Genomic DNA, 21,781 nt, shown 5'->3' on the forward strand with positions numbered 1-21,781 from the left:
TGAAGTGGTTGTCACATGAACAGCTTTTCAGAAACTTAAAGGAAGTCGAGAACTAAGGGGTTTTACATTGCAATTGCATAATATTAGCATGAGGTTAGAATATAGATATATAATATATAATATTCTCATTGAACAAAACAGTTAATAGTTAATGATAACATTGATTTTCTGGACATTTAAATGCTTTTTACAGTCTAATCCTGAATGTTGAAACTATTTCTTTAATTATGATGAAAGTTAAGTGGATTGTTTTTTATTTAGTTTATGTCAAAATAAACAAGAAGTCATCTTAATAAATCTGAAAATACAGGTGTAAAAGTCAATTGTTTGTGAGATATATATTAGTAATGTTTTGAATTAAACTTTTTATGTAAACCTGTTATTTTAGTATTAATGTAACATCTCTTTATCACACTTTTAACATTAACCTTAAACTTAACATCTTTAAAAAGTGAATTATTAAATTTCCAGTGATTTAAATTAGATCCTTGAGCTCTTGAATTACCAAAATTGATTACAAAAATATGCACTATGTCAGTCACCTGAATTTGATTCCCAAGTTCCTCAGATGTTAACCAAAAGTAAATTCTAGTTTCATGAATCCTGTCCATGGACTTCCGTTCGATCACCACCAGAGTTCCATTACATTGACTCTTGCACTACACAAACTGTTGCATGTAATCCCACACTACATATCCCATCATTCATTGCACTGATTACACACAGCACTGATTGCACACAGCTGTAACCAATCACACATTCAGTATATAACACTCACTCAGATCCCCTGTCTACTTTGGATTACCTCTCTCATCTTGCTCTGTTCGGATAAATTTTGCCCCTGCCTGGACCTTTTGCTTTGTACCTGGATGTGCCGAACGAGGCTTTTGAAGCAGTGAGGCTTTTACAACAAATTGTGTTGATGCTTCAAAACTTTTGACACAGTGCTCTAGCCCGCCATCTGATGGTCAATTAAAATTCTTACACCAACTTGTATCATTTAGATGTTTTGTTCATTGGGATGTCATTTTAAGGTTTTATTGTCTATTTAATAAGCATATGTGTAATAGCAAGGCAGCGATAGAGATTCCCAAAATTGTATTTTGCACAATAAAATGACAAATACTTTATTTTCTTCATTTTTACTTGCATCTTGTCTTTTCACAAAAATATAATGTTAATACGCCCATGAATTAGACCTAAGTCATTTTTCATTGCATTTTCCTTTGTATAATCCTTACAAAAGAACACAAACATGCACATTGTTAAAAAACACAAATTCCGTTATTGCATGTACTATATTTTGCAATAATATTTTTCTCGCCAAAGTGAGCTGTTGATAACAGAGGACGGTGTTTACAAGCAGCAAAAATGTTTGTGGTTAAGGATTGACTTTTATCCTTTTTGGCAACAGTGGTTGAGCCCCCAAGGTGTTTTAATTTTCATTCAGTCAACAGACATTCACTTGTCATTGTTTTTAATTGTAGTACTATAATTAACAATGATAAACCACGTAAAACACTACATACATATATGGCGACAGATAACTACAACATTGCACTAAATGGATCGCGGGGATAGGACAGCGCAATCGACGCGCTTTGTATTTGAGTCTAGCGTGACGTGTCAGTGAGGTAACAAAGCTTTGTTATCACAGGTCACATGACAGCCTCATTTCAAGCAATGCTCTGGAACACCGTTTAGAAACACTAGTTTGTCAAAAACTCGAAACGTGTGTCGATATACCCATCTCTACTGGATTATCTCTCTAGTCTCGCTCTGTTGGATTATGTTTGTTGTCACCTGACCCTCGCTTGTTTAACAGACTGCTCTTGCGTTGCCTTCTACATGCCAGTTTGCTATAGCCTGATCTATGCCTGTTTATGACCACGTCATTAATCAAAGCTTTGCACATGGATCCGCATGTCTCACGTCTTGTTTGCCCCGGATAAGAATATTTGCCCACTCAAGTATCCAGCGGCTTTCTTGAACGACATTCGAAATGTATGGACACTGTAAGACAGTTATTAGCTCTCGAGCTGGGCACCAGATCACTTGAGAGTTATATTCAAGAGTATTTAGATCTCACATGTTTTTCTGATCTGCCAGACTGTGTGCTCATAGACTTTTTTTGTGAGGGCATTAACCAAATCACGCCACGATTTACCTCAAGTCAAGTCACGGCTGATCTTCACGAGTCAAGTCACAGTTGATTTTCACGAGTCAAGTCACAGCTGATCTTTACGAGTCAAGTCACAGCTGATCTTCACAAGTCAAGTAAAGTCACAGTTGATCTTCATGAGTCAAGTCACAGCTGATCTTCACAAGTCAAGTAAAGTCACAGTTGATCTTCACGAGTCAAGTCACAGCTGATCTTCACGAGTCAAGTCACAGCTGATCTTTACGAGTCAAGTCACAGCTGATCTTCACGAGTCAAGTCACAGTTGATTTTCACGAGTCAAGTCACAGCTGATCTTTACGAGTCAAGTCACGGTTGATCTTTACGAGTCAAGTCACGGTTGATCTTCACGAGTCAAGTCACAGCTGATCTTCACAAGTCAAGTAAAGTCACAGTTGATCTTCACGAGTCAAGTCACAGCTGATCTTTACGAGTCAAGTCACGGTTGATCTTCACGAGTCAAGTCACAGCTGATCTTCAAGAGTCAAGTAAAGTCACAGTTGATCTTCACGAGTCAAGTCACAGCTGATCTTCAAGAGTCAAGTAAAGTCACAGTTGATCTTCACGAGTCAAGTCACAGCTGATCTTCACAAGTCAAGTAAAGTAATGGTTGATCTTCACAAGTCAAGTCAAGTCACAGTTGATCTTTGAGTCAAGTCAAGCCACGGTTGATCATGTCACGACCGGCTCAAAGCCGTGACAAATGGGAAGGAGGACATAGTGAGGTTGGTAAGTTGCAACATAGATATTTATTAATATAAATAAATAACATAAAATAAGAAATCAACAAACCAAAACACGATTCCGTCAAACAAACAAATGGTCCAAGCGTTCAACAGAACCGAGTTAAACTAATCATAACCTCAAAATAGACAAAGCAAAACCAAACAACCGGGAGTTCACCCACACACACCAAACAGAGCTGAAACTTTATAGGGAAGGAACAGGTGTACAGAATTCCGTTGACGAGCCTTCCAACCACACCCACTGACCGGTCTTAGTGGAAGTAACGAGGGACTCGTCACAATCATCACAAGTCAAGTCACAGCTGATATTCATTAGAGAAGTCAAGTCACAGTTGATCTTTGAGTCGAGTCAAGTCAAGTCACAGCTGATCTTCACGAGTCAAGTCACAGCTGATCTTCATGAGTCATGTCAAGTCACAGCTGATCTTCATGAGTCATGTCACAGCTGATCTTCATGAGTCATGTCAAGTCACAGCTGATCTTCATGAGTCATGTCAAGTCACAGCTGATCTTCACGAGTCAAGTCACAGCTGATCTTCATGAGTCATGTCAAGTCACAGCTGATCTTCATGAGTCATGTCAAGTCACAGCTGATCTTCACGAGTCAAGTAAAGTCATGGTTGATCTTCACAAGTCAAGTCACAGTTGATCTTTGAGTCAAGTCAAGCCACGGTTGATCGTCACGAGTCAAGTCATGGCTGATATTCATTAGAGAAGTCAAGTCACAGTTGATATTTGAGTCGAGTCAAGTCAAGTCACAGCTGATCTTCATGAGTCATGCCAAGTCACGGCTCATCTTCACGAGTCAAGTCACAGTTGATCTTCACGAGTCAAGTCAAGTCACGGATGATATTCACGAATTAAGTCAAGTCACAGCTGATCTTCATGAGTCAAGTCAAGTCACGGCTGATCTTCATGAGTCAAATCATGACGATTAACTGTGTCATGTCTAGTTTGCCCTGTAAAATTTAGATTGTATAGATCTATCCCTATTACTCCAAGTAAAGTCTGTCTTATCAAGATTTCTGTGCCTCCATTCATCTCCATTCATTCCAATTTAAATGTAACATAAATTAAATATTGAGAGTGGGGAGTTGTCGTCATGGCACAGAGCCCCTCCCCACGATATCTCACCCTCTCCGCCATGTTGGCAGGATGCTGTTGGCAAAACATGATTGTTTACGTGTGTTTCTAACTCGGTAGTAGAGAAGGTTCTTGCAATTCCGCACTGTTTTACCATGCCTGGAAGTCACTGCTGCATTAAAAACTGGTACAGTATGTGTCATTGGGCTAAAATCAAATTACAACTAAATACCTAAACATACACAGCTTTAGCTTAGATCAAAACATGCTGGAAATGTTTGTGTACATTGAACATCTCTTTACAATCTAAGATTTACGAAACCGTCGCAGTTAATTACTTTGTCATTTTAGTCAAGAAGTGTCTGCTAAATGCAATGTAATTACAACACACTAAAACGCGTGAAGAAACTTACCTTGGCCAGTGCAACGCTGTTTTCACCACCTGGAGGCCTGTAGATGGCAAAGTCCTGCACCCAGCCACAGCAGAAAGCCTTGTAACTTTCTATTGACTTGTGGCTTTTAAACTCCTGCATTGTGTAGTAACTTACAACAAAAACAAGATACTTCACAATGTCCATATATACATATGTGCATGGACGTAAGTGGTTCAGGTCTCTGTGCCATTCCGCTGCAGAGAGCTTCTCCAAAACCGCTGTTTTGCGCTTGGTGTGTGTTTGTTCCTGTATGGTCCATTTTCTTTCACCTTATCTTTTTTCACTGCTTTACTTTATTCCTTTTTTTTCTCTTATTCGTAGATCCATCTCTGTCCTGCCGAAAAAATAAATGCACAAAAATTAAAGAGCTCTGGAATGTTTAGTCGCACCTCTGTGAAGTTCTGAAGGCGTTGCCCCTGGCAACCGATAGCGTCTCCTACTGTCATGGCCGACTGGCTCAGATCCCGCCCAAATCAACCCAAATCGTCACGTGACTCCACACTCTCAATATCAGCACGGACTGTCTAAGATACGGGGAGGAAAACTATCCAAGAAAAGCTTAATTTATAGTGTTCCAATTACCACCTAAAATCAACTGGGCACTTGGGTATATTTTTTAAATAAATCCAGGAATTATTTTCTAAAATTTTGTAATAACCTACAGTAGAGTATAGTTGTCACCATAGATGTTCCCCAAAATAACAATAAAAATAATTAATAATCTTCTACAACTAAAATCCACCATCTCCCACAAGAGTGAGCTTTTCATTTTAAAATTTTCCCTTTATAATGACCTATAATTACCTATAATTACCGACCCCTGCTGATTTTTTACTCCTGTATGCCAACCAGATATCACTATTCCATATATTTTTACAAAAACAAAATCAGAATTTACTGAAAGTGTCCTGAAAGCGCAGGTGTCAGGGGCGATTCTAGGATTTACATTTTACGGGGGTAAAATGAGGGTGAGGGTATGATGTAAAAAAAAATGATGTAAAAAAAAAATAAAAAAAGTAGTTTATGCTCTAATGCTCATTATTAACTAGTTTAAATCATTCATCCAGTAACATGCATATGGCACAGTTTTATAATCACTGAGGTACCGAATGTGAGGTATTTAGGGGGGTTCGGGGGCATGCTCCCCCGAGAAAATTTTGATTTCTCTGATCTACATATGTGCATTTTAAGATGTTTTGAAGGCCAAAAAATTGGATGACAATAGCTTTAAAACCATGTGCGGGCAGCTGTTTTTTTTCTCACCTCATCAGCATCACACTCTTTTTCTCTTGCTCTGTCTTTTCCCTCATAAAGCTGAGCTTTGACTGATATAGGCTTTTTATTTTTGTCTGTCAGTGAAGAAAGTAAACATAGGGTCAACTGATTTATGATTTATGAATCATTTTCTCAGACAAAGCTACCAGGAAAACTAGGTAACTAAGTCCATCAACAATGAAATATAAATTATTTTATTTTTTAAGCTCTTTAGCCTTGGTTGGTTATTCACCAAGTCACCCCGTGAAAATCTATTTAATTTCAAATCATTTAACTAACCAGCTAAACGTGTATTAATGTAACTGTCTATTGGCAATATGATTAATCTGTTCTATATTTATTTCTATTTATTAAAAATAACAACATGAATTATCAATTTGCCACTTCTATAAATCAAGTACTTAAAAGAAAATCACAAATCCCTTTTACTCTTACTCTAATATATGTATGTACACTCCTCCTGATTCATTATTACTTAATACAAAACTATATTTATTAATACAAAACAAAAAAACTCCAAAATAATAATGATGTTCTCTCTCTGGGCCATCTAGTGCTTTCAGATAATGATGTGTGTCTTTAATCATTTCTGTGCATGGCAGCATAATGTAATGCCAAAATACAAAATAATATGTTTTAAAGTTTAAAAAGTAAATAAATAAAATAAATCATGATCGTTGGGTGTTAATCGCTTCATTTTTGTAGGAATAAAAAACAACTATCACACTGTGTGATAGGGCTGAAGGTGAACGCAGCGAAACGTATTGGTATTGGATGAGAAACCGAACCGTCCCTTGTTGCTCCCAATGCTCCAGTAACATTACATTATGTAAACTGCAATGCATTTATGACAAAGAACTGCACCGATGCAGATGTAATATCATAGCAATCTATCAATAAATGAACTCACGACACACCTTGTGCTCTATGATGTTCGCTCTGGTAGGCGCCACTGAAGATTGAAAAATGCGCTAACTCAGCCTGATCTCACAATCAAAACGTACATATTTAGACGTAAATTAAAACTGTCCAATACGTATGTGCCTTTACGTATTTACAGTGTCATTTACGTATTATCTGGACGTAATTACAGGTTCGATACGTATCGAAATTTACGTAAAAACAACCTCAAATACGTACAGATAGAACGTGTTCTCTGACCAGTCAGTTATCCATAGAAATTTGCTCATGAAGCTGCTTTTCAATGCATATCGGATTAATTTTTTAAATATTTATGTATATTTTCCCTTTTTATTTTTAATTTTTATTTTAATTTTTTTTATTTATAATTTTTTTTGATAAATGTAAGATCCCTATACCTCACCCGAACCTAAACCTACCCATTTTATACAGAATGTTAAAAGAATAAATTATGATAAAACACAATTTGTTGTAAAAATATAACATTAAAACGTTATTTTGTGCCACTAACGTTAATCTTACACCTACCCCTAAACCTACCCATAACCATTTCTTAAAACTACATGACGTTACTGTTATAAATAAACAAATAACAGACAAACAAATATAATGTTAATCATTTATTTTTTGCGAAAAAATATCAAAAGTGGTACCAAAAGTAGTTCAAATGATAATGAGTTCCAGTCGCAGTCCTCTCTGGAGGTAATAGTTTTTATAGGGTACAGAGCAGAATTTAATTTATTAATCCGTGAAATTATGAATCTGTCTTCTCTCCGTGAAGGCGCACTGGCGCAGTAGCAGTACTGATTTCAAATGTCTATCAACTGAAACACGACATGTCGCAATCTGTGACGAAATATGTGAGAACCAATGAGAGTTCGATATTAGTGCCGTAAACCATGTCGTAACGTTCCTGTGGCGCACTGGCGCTATTTTCAAATTCAAATGGGCCCTGTCCCAAATGGCACACTCCGGACTTGTGGACTTCCTCAGAGTCCACACTTCGGTGACGTCATGTAGTGCAGACCTATAGGGCCCTTAGCACGAGTCCGCGAGGGTGCATTGAGAGGTATTTTGGGACAGACTCGATCGTCATGCCGGAAACAGGAAGAAGGTCTGGTTGACTTATCCCTCTCCATACGGAGCTGAATAAACTTAAAGGTCATCTCATCAGTCCCTTTATTAGAAAAATATCACAAATATCATTAAACAAATTACAGTCTTTAGCATAGAGAACAGGATTAATTTTAATTTCCCAAATAATATGTCCATGTGAAATACACAGCCTGCTTTTACAGTTCTATAATTGTAAATGCCACCTGGGCATTAGAATAGATGTCATGGTTATTTAAATGATAAATACATTTGTACATAATAATACATAATGTTAAATTTTAACACAAAATTAAAATGAGTTTAAGAAAAATGTATAGGTTTCAATATTCATACTACGTTTATATGACTCATAAAGCCATGCCATTCGGTTCTATTTATGTAATGAATCATAATGCGATCATATTATTTATTGCGCTATTATTATGTTTGAGATATCAACTGGTCGATAATGTTTGTATAACTGTAAGTAACAACTGGTAAAATGTACGCCTATGTCATAAAAAACATTGATACCTTTACACTTAAATATTCTCTTCTCAGCCATGTTTACAGTCCGTGAGCGAAATATCCTCCCATCTGTTGTCTGATTGGTCTTTCGCAAGGATTCCTGGGTAGTTGAAGTGCGTGGAGCCTGCTTCTATGCGGGCTTCGCGGAAGACCACTTCAAGGGTACAAAGGGGGCGCTGCTGAGCACACTTCGGAGCGTTAAAATGCTGAATGGGACGGCCTACGGACTCGTAGACTCGGCGAGCACGCGCATTTCAAGTCCACGAGACCGAAAGTCCACATGAAGTGCGCGATTTGGGACAGGGCCCATAACGAGCGCGGGCTTTGACTGTGACGGACGCTGTTGCTGAGAATGAAGATGAAGATCGATTGATATGGATATGTTCCTTGCAAACATCTGGATTCTAAAGATATGGAGTATAGCAAACAAATAAAATGGATGTGATTTGTAATTTTATGCTGTGCTTTTGTGTATCTATGTGTTGCAGCATGCACAGAAATGTTATTTCCTATTAAGTAGATAAGTAAACTGCTTTCAATAAATTCAATAAAAACATTTATTGATATGACAATTAAATACAACAGATTTAAATCATTAAAGCCACGATTTTAATATTAATACATGGGAATTCATATAAATTCACACTTTACGTTAGATTATTTACGTTTTTTTTAGCTGCTAACACGTAAGTATTTGTACGTTTTACTGCTATAAATACGTCTAAGTTGTACGTTTTTATGTGCATGAAAACGTAAGTAAATGTACGTGTGGTAGAACCACATTTAACGTAAAAATACACACGTATTCTCATGAGATCACGTTGGCTAACTCCAAGCAGACTCAGATAAGGGGAGGAGCCAAAACTTGACGCAGCTTGCTGCCGTTTCAAATGAGTTTTTTTTAAAGGGGACTGAAGCGATAAAAAATGTATTAATCAAATATTTTTTAGGGGGGCTGGGCAGAAGTTTGGGCTGAAGCTCCCCTAAAAAGGGCCTAGTGACGCCCCTGGCGGGTGACATCATTTAACCACGGCTGGCCAGCAACCTTCATCTTTTTATGCTTAAGCGGAGCAACAGCGTCCAGAGATATAGAAGATGCTTTATAAAATATCTCAGTCAAGCATTCAGTATCTGTTTTGTTCATAAAATTATTATTAAAATGTGCAGAAAAATGTGCAGAAATCTAATTTGCAGTATTTGAGTGAATAGCTCGAGAGAGACATGAAGGTTTAGGATAAATAGAAGACGGGAGAAAGCACTCGGATTTAAACATAATAGGATAATGGTCAGACACACATGCATCAATGACCTCCAGATTTGAAATCAAAAAACCACGAGATAGTATCAAATCTAGTGTGTGACCAAGATTATGAGTTGGACCACAAACAGTTTGTACAAAGTTCAAAGACTCTAAAATAGTTACAAATTCTTTGACCGACGTTTTAGAAGGGCAGCAGAGATGAATGTTAAAATCCCCAAGAATCAATAGTATATCAGCCCAAGTCACCGGATCAGAGAGAAAATCAGAAAATTGTTGAATAAAATCCTTATTACACTCAGGGGGTCTGTAAATCAGAGCACATAGCATAGGACCATTTAAATCAACCTTCAGTAACTGGGCTTCAAAACTGGAAAAGGTGTCCGTAGGCAATTTTTAAAAAAAATGTTGCAACTCCACCACCATGTCCAGAGGCCCGTGGAGAACTGAAAAAAGCACAGTCAGGAGGAGCAATCTCGGCAAGAGGCATCAAGTCACCCTGTTTTAACCAGGTCTCAGTCACAAATGAAAAGTCTAAGAAGTGAGATGTAAACAAGTCATTTAAAATAAAAGATTTGTTCGATTTTGACCTTGCATTAACTAAGGCCATCTTTACAGAAGCAGGGCAAACAGACTGCCGAGAGCTGAGAGGCACATGTTTGAGCAAAGTAATGTTTTTAAGATTGACACTTTAACTCTTACCATTTGATCTGATGGAAGAGCGGCGATGTGGCGACCAGATGACCAGGATGGGATAATTATCCTGAGAGACGGTCGAAGTCGAAGGATGTACCTGTGGCGGCGTGTAATTCCAGATGTGGCGCAGCGGTTGTAAGTTCCACCGGAGAGATGACAGAACGAATTTAGTCTCTGTATATCCGCCAAAGAGTATTTAAGCACCATATTTGGAGAATTATCCACACGGGGAACGAAAAACAGACCCCACTTTGAAGAAACAAACAGTAGAACTCCAGCACACCAGTGTGCAAATGATATAACACCACATTTCAATCTAAATTCACTCATCCACATTTAAGTTCACAAAACGAGTCTCAATAGATCCACACATTCAGATCCTCCAACTCATTCAACCATAGCACGCAATGAAAGTACCCAACAATAATCAGGTGAGATCTCCTCAATCAAAGGGCATAAAATATCCTCAAAATTAGGATAAAGTTTAAAATAATAAAATAATAAAACATTAAAACTGGAGAGCAGCGGCAGCCAAACACGCCCGCATTCGCTCAAACCGGAAGCTGATATATAAACATAAAGAATATTTACCATTCACCCAAGAACAATATTCACATAAATAACCTGATTGAGTGTCACAAAAACACCAAATAGCCAAAAAGCCTATACAACATTTTTAACTGGAAGTAAAATAAAACAAATATACTATCCAGCATATACTCAAAGCAATGTCTAAATTTATATTTTAACCATTGTAAAAGACAAACGTGTAATGTTACATTTTACTTTTAAGTTATTAGAAAGGATAACCTTTACCCTTTACCTCAAAAAGCTGAAACATCTGCTTCAACATCAGTCATACTTTATCCACGGATTTCTTTTCCGTCATTTATAGATTTGGCACTGACAAAAAATGCCTTTTTCCCTTGTTTGTGCGCAGCTTCAATTTGAGGCCAGTCTGTTACGCGTGTCTTTGTCAATCACTCATTGTTTGACATTCTCTCGTTCTTGCTCTACTTGACCTTAATGCATTAGATTCCATCTTTCAGCTTCATTCACTCTTTCTTCCAACTGTGAAATTCTCTTCTGATATTCTTTGTTTACTTCCTTAAGAGTCACAATGTCTTTCTTAACATCATGCATCTATTTGAAGAGATTAACTCTGAGACATATAGTTAATATCAGTGATACGCAGCATGCACGATACAAGGAAATGGTCGGTAACATCATCACTTTGAGGCACGATACCTATATCAGTAAGATCAATTCCATGCGATATAACTAGATCTAGTGTATGATTAAAACGATGAGTGGGCTCGTGACATTTTGCTTGACTTCAAAAGAGTTTATTAGGTCACTAATGGAATTAGTTAAATAAATCAACTTTTTTATGATATTCTAATTATATGACCAGCACCTGTATGTTTTTAAAGCTTTGCATGGTTTAGCACCAGAGTATATTTCAGATTTAATCAGTTTGCATCAATCTAATAGGTCTCTGCGTTCAAATGATCAATTACATCTGATGGTCCCTCGATCTCGTTTAAAATGCATAGGTGATCGGACCTTTTCTTTTGCTGCTCCAAGGCTTTGGAAAGACTTTCCTCTGTCTATAAAATCTTCTCCTACACTTCCTGTGTTTCAGAGTGCTCTTAAAACTAATTTGTTTTCATTAGCATTTTATTATGTTTTGTAATTTGTTCTTTGTTGTTGTTGGGGTATGTTTATAATGTTTTATGCTTGATTTTATTCTTATATTAAAAAAAAAAATTGTCTTCTTGTACAGCACTTTGGTTTCCACACAGTGGTCTTAAAAGTCCTTTATAAATAAATAAAGTTGAAGTTGAAGCTGATGTTCAAATATGTGATCTACTTAAATTATTTAGAGAAACAGACACTTTAAAATGTTATGGATAAAGTTAAACAGTATCTAAAAAAGAAAAATAAACTGATGTAAAGAGGAGAAAACTGTCTTGAACCACATATATTAACATCTTTTTAAACTACTCATGAATTTATCACACTTTATTGTAGGCTTATTTATTGTGTGAAATTTAGTCTAACTTGTTGTAGACTTTATATTAAATAATCTGTTAATGGAGTATAATTGTTCCTATTATAGATTTACATGTGTCATGTTGGAGCTATTGGTTCTAAATGTGCAGGCAGTTGTTACTTCATAACAAATGCTATAATGATTTTATATTTTATAGTGTTCCTGTAGCTCAATTGGTAGAGCACTGCGCTATCAAGCGCAAGGATGGGGGTTCGATTCCCCGGGAAGACATGCTATGTAAAAATTAATAGCCTGAATCCACTGTAAGTTGCTTTGGATAAAAGCATCTGCTAAATGCATAAAAATGCATAAATTTATAATGATTAATAAAAAAAAAAATTAAAATAAAAGAAAATGTTAAGTTGGATTGATTTGCCATGGCATGTTGAATTAAAAAAAAAAATTCACAGCACATGTGCAGAGACATATTAATGCAACAATAGATTTGAACAAAGTGACAGATGAACAGAGAAATGAAACTGGTGTGTACTGATCCCCAGTGGACACAGAGAGAGCAACATGACACATTTTAAATAACCCCAAAAACCACGACTGGTGATTTTTAAACCGGACTTAAAGGGTTAGTTCACCCAAATAGCAAAATTATGTCATTAATAATTCACCTTCATGTCGTACCAAACCCGTGAGACCTCCGTTTATCTTTAGAACACAGTTTAAGATATTTTAGATTTAGTTTGAGAGCTCTCAGTCCCTCCATTGAAGCTGTGTGAACAGTATACTGTCCATGTCCAGAAAGCTAAGAAAAACATCATCAAAGTAGTCCATGTGACATCAGAGGGTCAGTTAGAATATTTTGAAGCATCGAAAATACATTTTAGTCCAAAAATAGCAAAAACTATGACTTTATTCAGCATTGTCTTCTCTTCCGTGTCTGTTATGAGAGAGAGTTCAAAACAAAGCTCTTAGTGATATCCGGTTCGCGAACGAATCATTCAATGTTAACAAAATGTGATAGAGACTGCTTCCTAGAGACACTGTTAAGAACGAAAAAGTTAGATCGGATTACAGGTTCAGTTGGTGGAGTTGGGGTTGGAGGAGGGAGTTAATTGCAAGCAGCAATGCGATGGAAGAGACACTGAATAATGGGAATTTAAATAGACCGCAGGTGATAGGTGTCAAGACTGGATTGGTACACGTCAGGAACAGCTGACTGTCAGCTGATGCAAGCGTGACTTACGTGGCCTGACTGAACTAACGCGATGCTCGATTTCAATCAGGACCACTTCCATCAGGTATATTTATGACAATTATAATTGCCTACAGTTAGTGTTGGCGGTATGGTTATGTTCTGGGCAACACTCCACACGCCTGTCCATGCAGCCATGCTTGGACAGAGCAGGGAGAGCAGCAAGACAAACCCCCAAAACAACCATATGCCAAAACTCCCCAACACAACTGATGCAATTTGAATGGCCAGCAATGAGAAATGTTGCTTGATATTATATTTATGGGAGAAGCATCACCCAAACTCGGAGAGACGCATACAACAAGCATGTTGCTTTAGTTGCCTATGCAAAATATTTGAGAGAACTGTATGGGGGAAGCATACACCCCTAACAGCAGCAGCAGCTTAATATGATGGCAGTTTGTATATCATTCGATTTAAGTCTAACATGCTGAAAAATCACATTAAGGTGGGGGGTGGGAGCGTCACCCAAAGTTTAGCAACTGAGGATGTGCAACAAGCATGTTTCTTAAAATTCTTAAATCTCTTGCCAATCCCGAGTACCCACAGAGCAGTACGAATCCCCATCTCCAAAAGTCCCCAGCCTGGTCTTATCTGCAAAACAAAAATACAGCTTCCGATTCTCTCTGCTCCTGGAGGCATGCTGTGGGCGGAGCTATAATACTGATGTTTGTGTTGTTTTCATAACATATATTCACTTATGTGCTGATTTCCAACAAAAGACAGAAATCTGATGCAGTTGTACTTACCTGACTGGGGTCTTCTACCATGTTTTAATAGCAAACGATGTGCAAATCCAGTGTCAACCTGGTCTTGTTTATAAAACATTCATCACTGAAATGAAGAGGACAACACTTGCTACACTCCACTGCTGCCCCAGAAAAGCAACTGCATCCATGGTCCATGTAATGCTAGGTTCTTTGAGAAGCTGAACGTGGAAAACTTTCCCCTCACATCCAAAACACACTTATTTGGAGACATTCTCAAACAAATCCTATGCAGCGCTGCCAACGATTTCCTGATGAAGCGTGTTTATGGGCGAGGTCTCGCTCTCCTCTGGTCGACATGTGCATGGGCTTGCTTTTTCCAAGAGAAATGCTCATAAGGAGTTCCACCATCGTCTACGTCATTCGATCCATCATCAAAAAAACTACCGAAACTTGTACCACCCAGAAGTAAGATTTCTCCACTCATCCGAATTGGCTATGTTTCTTCAACACAGAACAACTCTGAATCCATGAAACACCATTGTAGCCCCCCTTTAAGCAAACATGTGATACATACGACCCCTTGCTGCAGCATGAGGAACATGTAATATGCATTAATGCTGTAGGTTGCATAATGGAGGGTGGTAGTCCAGCAGGGGAAGCATGCACCCTTCGGAAACTTAGAATGGCGTCCAGTATGAATGAAAATGCTCCATATAAACACCTCCGTCAGAATAGAAATGCCTAAACCGAAATGCTAATCTGTTGAGAGGTAGGATAACCATCTATAACCAAACTAAATTAAAATCCAGCCATGTAAACATGTTAAACTGATTACTTGTATCCATGTAATCACATCAATAATCGGTCATCAGAATGGGAACCTGATGTCGATGTGCATTCAGTGATTAGTAGACACTGACATTACAGTAGAGACTGGGAAATAGTGGACAAAGGTGATACAATTCCAGTTATACAATAACACACATTAGAATGGAATCTGGAATCTCATGACCAGAGCAGAAACCTGATGTAATAAGTGAATCACAATTACCTGCTTTTCAGCTTAGAAACAACACTATGGCTGCATCTGAAAACTTAGGCAGGTGACTTGCTGCCTTGTTGTCTAATCAGTCAATGACTTTGCAGGCGGGGTTGTTTTTTTTTTTTTTGAAGGCACCTCATGAAACGGATTTTGGACAGGCTTCTGAGGTGGAGTAATGGTTTAATGATCTACAGCAAAATATAGAGAGCTTTGGTTATAACTAAGTGGATATTTCATTACTGCAATATTAATTTCTCGCTAGAAATTACATAAGTGGAAAACATTGTTCAGAAACATACATTTACACACAAACTGACCACCGACCGCAACTTTCAGACGCCATCTTTATTTTTTGGCTTAATTGTCACAGAATGGAACGCATGGGATTGTGGGATATCAAAGGCAGCGATGGATACATCTATGCTGCCTTCAAAAACCGGCCAGATGGAGTCATCTCAGGAGACAGGAAATGAAGCTGACATTGATTTCGGATGTGCCTTGATGCCTTCCTACCTTGGAATGCGACCTCTGAAGGCAGCATTTTTCAGTTTTCGGATGCTGCCTATGATAGTGAATAGCTCAATAAAAACACTTGACCAAAATTTGCCTGTCATTGTATGAATTATTACAGAATCATAAACCCATTTGTAAATGTTGTAAGATAGCTCATTGCAAGCACTATCTGCATTCATAAGCTGCCCCCTCGTGATTCATGTTTTAACAAAACTTGGTGAGTAATCATGTAAAATACATACATACATACATAATCATGTAAAATACATACATACTCATGTAAAATACATACATTTACAAATACATGTAAATCATGTATTTTAACATTTACCTTTTTTTTATATCATAATACAATTTATTTCAGAGCTGCATTAAAGAAAGTCTTGGCTACAGTTATTTCCCCTTGCTGAATTGACATGCCTTGGTGTTTCCAGTTTTCCTCTTCATGCGATTAACATATTGTGGATGTTTTCAGCCAGCAACATTACAGAACCTTTAATGTTCTCATGTGTCACATGACACGACAGTATCAATAATTCTGTGTAACATCTGAATGGATGAAGCGGTTTATCACTTTGCAGCTGGCGGATGCAGTGTGTAGTGCCACCTCACACTTTTTTGCAGTTTGGTGTAATTTAGAAACAGTGCCTAGAGTGGGGGAGAATTCCCTCGCTTCAGCGATCAGCTCTTACTCAACCGGACCAGAAATGTCCCGGTGCTCCCGATGGCATTTGAGCGGAGTTCTCTTGCTTCAGCGGACACGCGTACTCAGTAGATGATGGGCGGGGAAATGTGAGATGACAGAACTGATAATGCACCAATTACAACAAAGAATCACTAGTTTCACAACTGTATGGTACACCATTAAAGGGAAATGATTCATGATAGTAAATTACAGATTTTGCGAAGCAACAAAACAAGTGGGTATACTTAATGGCCCCGGCCACACCAGTGGTTACGATAGAAGACGGCCTTAGTGTGGATTTGATCCTGTTCAGGCCACATGACGGATCACACGAATGAACACTAGAGGTTATATTATTAATATATTAATGCAACCCCTTTTTTCTGGTAATTTGCATGTCATCGTAGCCACTTGTCCCAAAATCGAAGCACGAGCACATGTAAACACCACATCGGATTAGATAACGTCTCATGTGGTCCTCCGAATCTTTAAATCTGAATGAAGAAATAAAATACATGTAAACGTGGCTATTTTTGTCACGTTCTTATAAGCCTATGTATAGAACCCATAGAGCGATAAATGCCTGCTTTTGAAGCTGCGTGCATCAAAACACTCATACAGCTAATGTGACATCATCCTTAGAAATAAACATTAGTGACATTGATATTTCGCCGTTAAATACAGCGAACCCTCGTTGAAACGCTTACATGAGAATGCTGGTCTCATTTAACCCTGTTTTCATGGCCTTATCTGCGTGTCCTTAGAGCGATTGCATGCTCTAGCTGCGTATTGCTCCAGGTGTATGAACACAGATGTATAAATGCTGCTGCAAATATGCTTAATATTCGTTCCTGCAACCGATGCAAAACCATGTTAACCACCAGGCAACATACACAGCGATATGGATTAAAAAGCATTCACTTATCTTAGATGCGGATTTCAGATGTTCTGAAACAAACTGCAACAGTTTGATTTGCAAGCAGCGATGTGATCAGTTAATTGCAAGCAGCAATGCGATGGAAGAGACACTGAATAATGGGAATTTAAATAGACCGCAGGTGATAGGTGTCAAGACTGGATTGGTACACGTCAGGAACAGCTGAATGTCAGCTGATGCAAGCGTGACTAACGTGGCCTGACTGAGCTAACCCGATGCTCGAGTTCATGCATTCATGACCTCTAGACTGGACTATTGTAAGGCACTTCTAGGTGGTTGTCCTGCTTCGTCAATAAACAAGCTACAGGTAGTCCAAAATCCAGCGGCTAGAGTCCTTACCAGGTCAAGAAAATATGATCATATTACCCCAATTTTACAGTCTCTGCACTGGCTACCTATTAAGTTCTGTATCAGTTACAAATTATCATTACTTCCCTATAAGGCCCTAAATGGTTTAGCTCCTGCGTACCTAACTAGCCTTCTACCACGTTACAATCCATCATGCTCCCTGAGGTCACAAAACGCAGGATAGCAAAGTCCACTAAAGGAGGTAGAGCTTTTTCACATTTGGCTCCCAAACTCTGGAATAGCCTTCCTGATAATGTTTGAGGTTCAGACACACTCTCTGTTTAAATCTAGATTAAAAACACATCTCTTTCGCCAAGCATTCGAATAATGTATCTCTTAAATTGTGAGTGTAGTTGCATCTGATCAAATGAGCATTCATATTCTTTAGCTTGGGTAAACCTAATTAATTTTACTTTTTTGGAACAGTAGCTATACTAATGATGTCTCTATTTTTTTCTATGTTTTGCCACGCTCCAGTCTGGATCCAGAACACCTGAGAAGAGATGATGCTGACCCCTCAGAGGACCTCAGATTATGCTAACCCTGAATCAACAACAGAACTAACAAATATTGCTACAAGTGTGACTGCATCATATAATAATTGCTGTTAATAATGTTCATCGTCTGGCTGACTACGTCTTGTATTAATTTTTCTGCAAAATCCTGTCACAAACGTGCACAAACTGACAGTCACCACTAATAAGCTACTACTAAATATTGTAGAAACGTAATTTTCTGTAAAGTTGCTTTGTAATGATTTGTTTTATAAAAAGCACTATACAAATAAACTTGAATTGAATTGAATTGAGCCTACAAGCATGTCTTGGCCTGAAGATGGGGACAAACCCTGGACAGGTACAGAGATTGTCTTAAGCCCCTTTCACACTCCACGTATGACCCAGAAAATTGCGGGGTGGCCTTCTGTGTGAACGCAAACACATCCTGGGATTGATCCTGGGTAGAGGGACCTAGTAACATTGCCGGGTTCAGTCCTGGAACAAGCTCTGTGTGAACAAAAGCCATATCTAATGCTGTAATGGGTGTGTAGTAGTGATGATGCACTTTATTGTGCAACATTTTTACCAGGCGTTTTGAAGGCAGATCAGTGTTTGCGACGAAAAAAGTATGTGCAAACTGTAGTGAAGCAGAGATCAGTTAGTTCCTCACTTTCCGCCCTAACGCTGAGATCGTTCAACCAGCTTCAGTGAAAGTTAACATGCCTAGCATTTTCGACTCGTACATTACATGTCACATCCTGATGTCACCTGTCATTACGGGACCCTTACGGGTTGTGTGTGAACGCACGCACATATTCCGGGTAATCACTGGCAGTGTGAAAGGGGAAAAATCTAGAGACCAAGAAACAATTGCCGGCACACATTACCTGTGTATTTTCCAGAATCGCCGTGTGAAAGGGGTTTTACTATCAGGAGATGAGAGGGTCTGTATTACTTGCTATTGGAGAAAGTGCAACGGTCAACTTGGATCATGTGTAACCAATCACATTACAGCCTTGACGTCATTGAAGTTCAGTCCGTTGTTCAGTCAGAGTTGTACGACACCAGAGACAATTTATAAGAGACATGCCACTTCCTCAATACAACTATATAAGGAAAACCCGTAGGCAAAGATGGCGGTTGTATGCACATTTCCCAGCCCTCCCGCTGGAAAGGCAATCATCTGCTTTTAACAGTCAAGCCGGGAAACATTTAAGCCTATCGTCTGGTTCCACTGACGCATGCGCACAGTTGAGGTTTTGCGACAGCGGAGACGATTTGGTGACTGCGAGTTGTGGTGTGTGCAAGATCAGATGGAATCCACATAGAAGAGGGTGATAACAACGCGAAGGCACCGGACTACCAGTTAAAGCATTTTATATCGACCACAAATATGTTACCTTACATTCTAAGTAAAAGACAACGGTATTCTGGATAGAGATGTAAATGAAGTTGGTGTTGTGAACCTTTAGGCATCCGTAGTAAAAGTATAACCTGTGGGGAAAAAGGCGTTTTAAACCTTATTTTGGGGCAAAATCATAAAAAAATTTCAGCGATTTTTATTATATTTTACTGCTGTTTCTATACATGCAGTTTTTATGTCCCGGTGACCACACTGTAAAAAAAATTCTGTCGTTTTTAAAAAAAAAATTTGGCAGCTGGGTTGCCAGAATAATTTTGTAAAAATTACAGGTCACTGTAAAAAAAATCCTGTAAAATGTACAGGGATTTACTGTAAGAAATACAGACTTTAAGTTTGTTTATACAAAAAAATCCTGTTGTTTTTACAAAAATAATTTGGCAGCTGTGGTTGCCAGAATAAATTTGTAAAAATGACAGTCATTGTAAACAACTTTGTTTTAAACTGCATTTTAGTACAAAACTGCATAAAAACATCTGCATTGTCTTGTCTTCTTTATTAATATTAAAGCAGCACAACATACACATTTGTAATATGTACAGCTTAATTATCTCATTGGAACTGATAGAGGAAAGATGGAGGTAAAGAGATGGAAGGAAACAAAGACGAGAAAAAGAGTACAAATGAAAAATAGAGAAGGAGAGCGCAAGAAAGAATATTTGTTAAACAATGAATCTCTGCAAACTGACTTGCAGGACAATAACACTCTGCAAACTGACTTGCAGGACAATATCACTTTGCAAACTGACTTGCAGGACAATATCACTCTGCAAACTGACTTGCAGGACAAAATCACTCTGCAAACTGACTTGCAGGACAATATCACTCTGCAAACTGACTTGCAGGACAATATCACTCTGCAAACTGACTTGCAGGACAATATCACTCTGCAAACTGACTTGCAGGACAATAACACTCTGCAAACTGACTTGCAGGACAATATCACTCTGCAAACTGACTTGCAGGACAATATCACTCTGCAAACTGACTTGCAGGACAATATCACTCTGCGAACTGACTTGCAGGACAATATCACTCTGCGAACTGACTTGCAGGACAATATCACTCTGCGAACAGACTTGCAGGACAATATCACTCTGTGAACTGACTTGCAGGACAATATCACTCTGCGAACTGACTTGCAGGACAATATCACTCTGCGAACTGACTTGCAGGACAATATCACTCTGCGAACAGACTTGCAGGACAATATCACTCTGCGAACTGACTTGCAGGACAATATCACTCTGCGAACTGACTTGCAGGACAATATCACTCTGCGAACAGACTTGCAGGACAATATCACTCTGCGAACTGACTTGCAGGACAATATCACTCTGCGAACTGACTTGCAGGACAATATCACTCTGCGAACAGACTTGCAGGACAATATCACTCTGCGAACTGACTTGCAGGACAATATCACTCTGCGAACTGACTTGCAGGACAATATCACTCTGCGAACTGACTTGCAGGACAATATCACTCTGCGAACTGACTTGCAGGACAATATCACTCTGCGAACTGACTTGCAGGACAATATCACTCTGCGAACTGACTTGCAGGACAATATCACTCTGCGAACAGACTTGCAGGACAATATCACTCTGCGAACTGACTTGCAGGACAATATCACTCTGCGAACTGACTTGCAGGACAATATCACTCTGCGAACTGACGTACAGGACAATATCACAAAATATAAGAGCAATAAAACTAAGTTGCATACAAACTCAAATGAAAAAGTTATCTTCAGAACAGAGCATAGAAGCTGAAACAAACCTTATTCAGAGTAATGTCCAAACAAATGTCCATAGTTTCAGACATCGCACCACTCATGATCTGAAAGGTTCACATTGAGTGAAGTTTGTGTCTTCTCCACAATGGTGCCCTTCTCTGGGTTGATCTTGAAGAACTGAGCATAGAAGCTAAAACAAAATTCAGGGTAAAGTCCAAACAAACGTCCATAGAGTTTCAGACATCGCGCCACTCATGATCTGAAAGTTCCTGAATTAAAGTAAGGACTCTTGGGTTCACATTGAGGCGTGAAGTTTGTGTCTTCTCCACTTTGGTGCCCTTCTCTGGGTTGATGGAGAAAAAACACCTTGAGAAAGAAGAAAAACAGGCAACTTATTAATTATAAAATAGTTT

At 38.4% G+C, this 21,781-nt stretch overlaps 1 protein-coding gene across 3 annotated transcripts in view; it reads right to left on the reverse strand.

Annotated features, from left to right (window-relative positions):
• Positions 1–21,781, reverse strand: part of LOC132090970 (E3 ubiquitin-protein ligase TRIM39-like) — a 147,204-nt gene that overhangs the window by 46,425 nt on the left and 78,998 nt on the right. The gene's annotated exons all lie outside the window — the stretch shown is intronic.

Source organism: Carassius carassius, chromosome 17 (genome assembly GCF_963082965.1).
Source record: "Carassius carassius chromosome 17, fCarCar2.1, whole genome shotgun sequence".
In the NCBI taxonomy this organism is placed as follows: domain Eukaryota; kingdom Metazoa; phylum Chordata; class Actinopteri; order Cypriniformes; family Cyprinidae; genus Carassius; species Carassius carassius.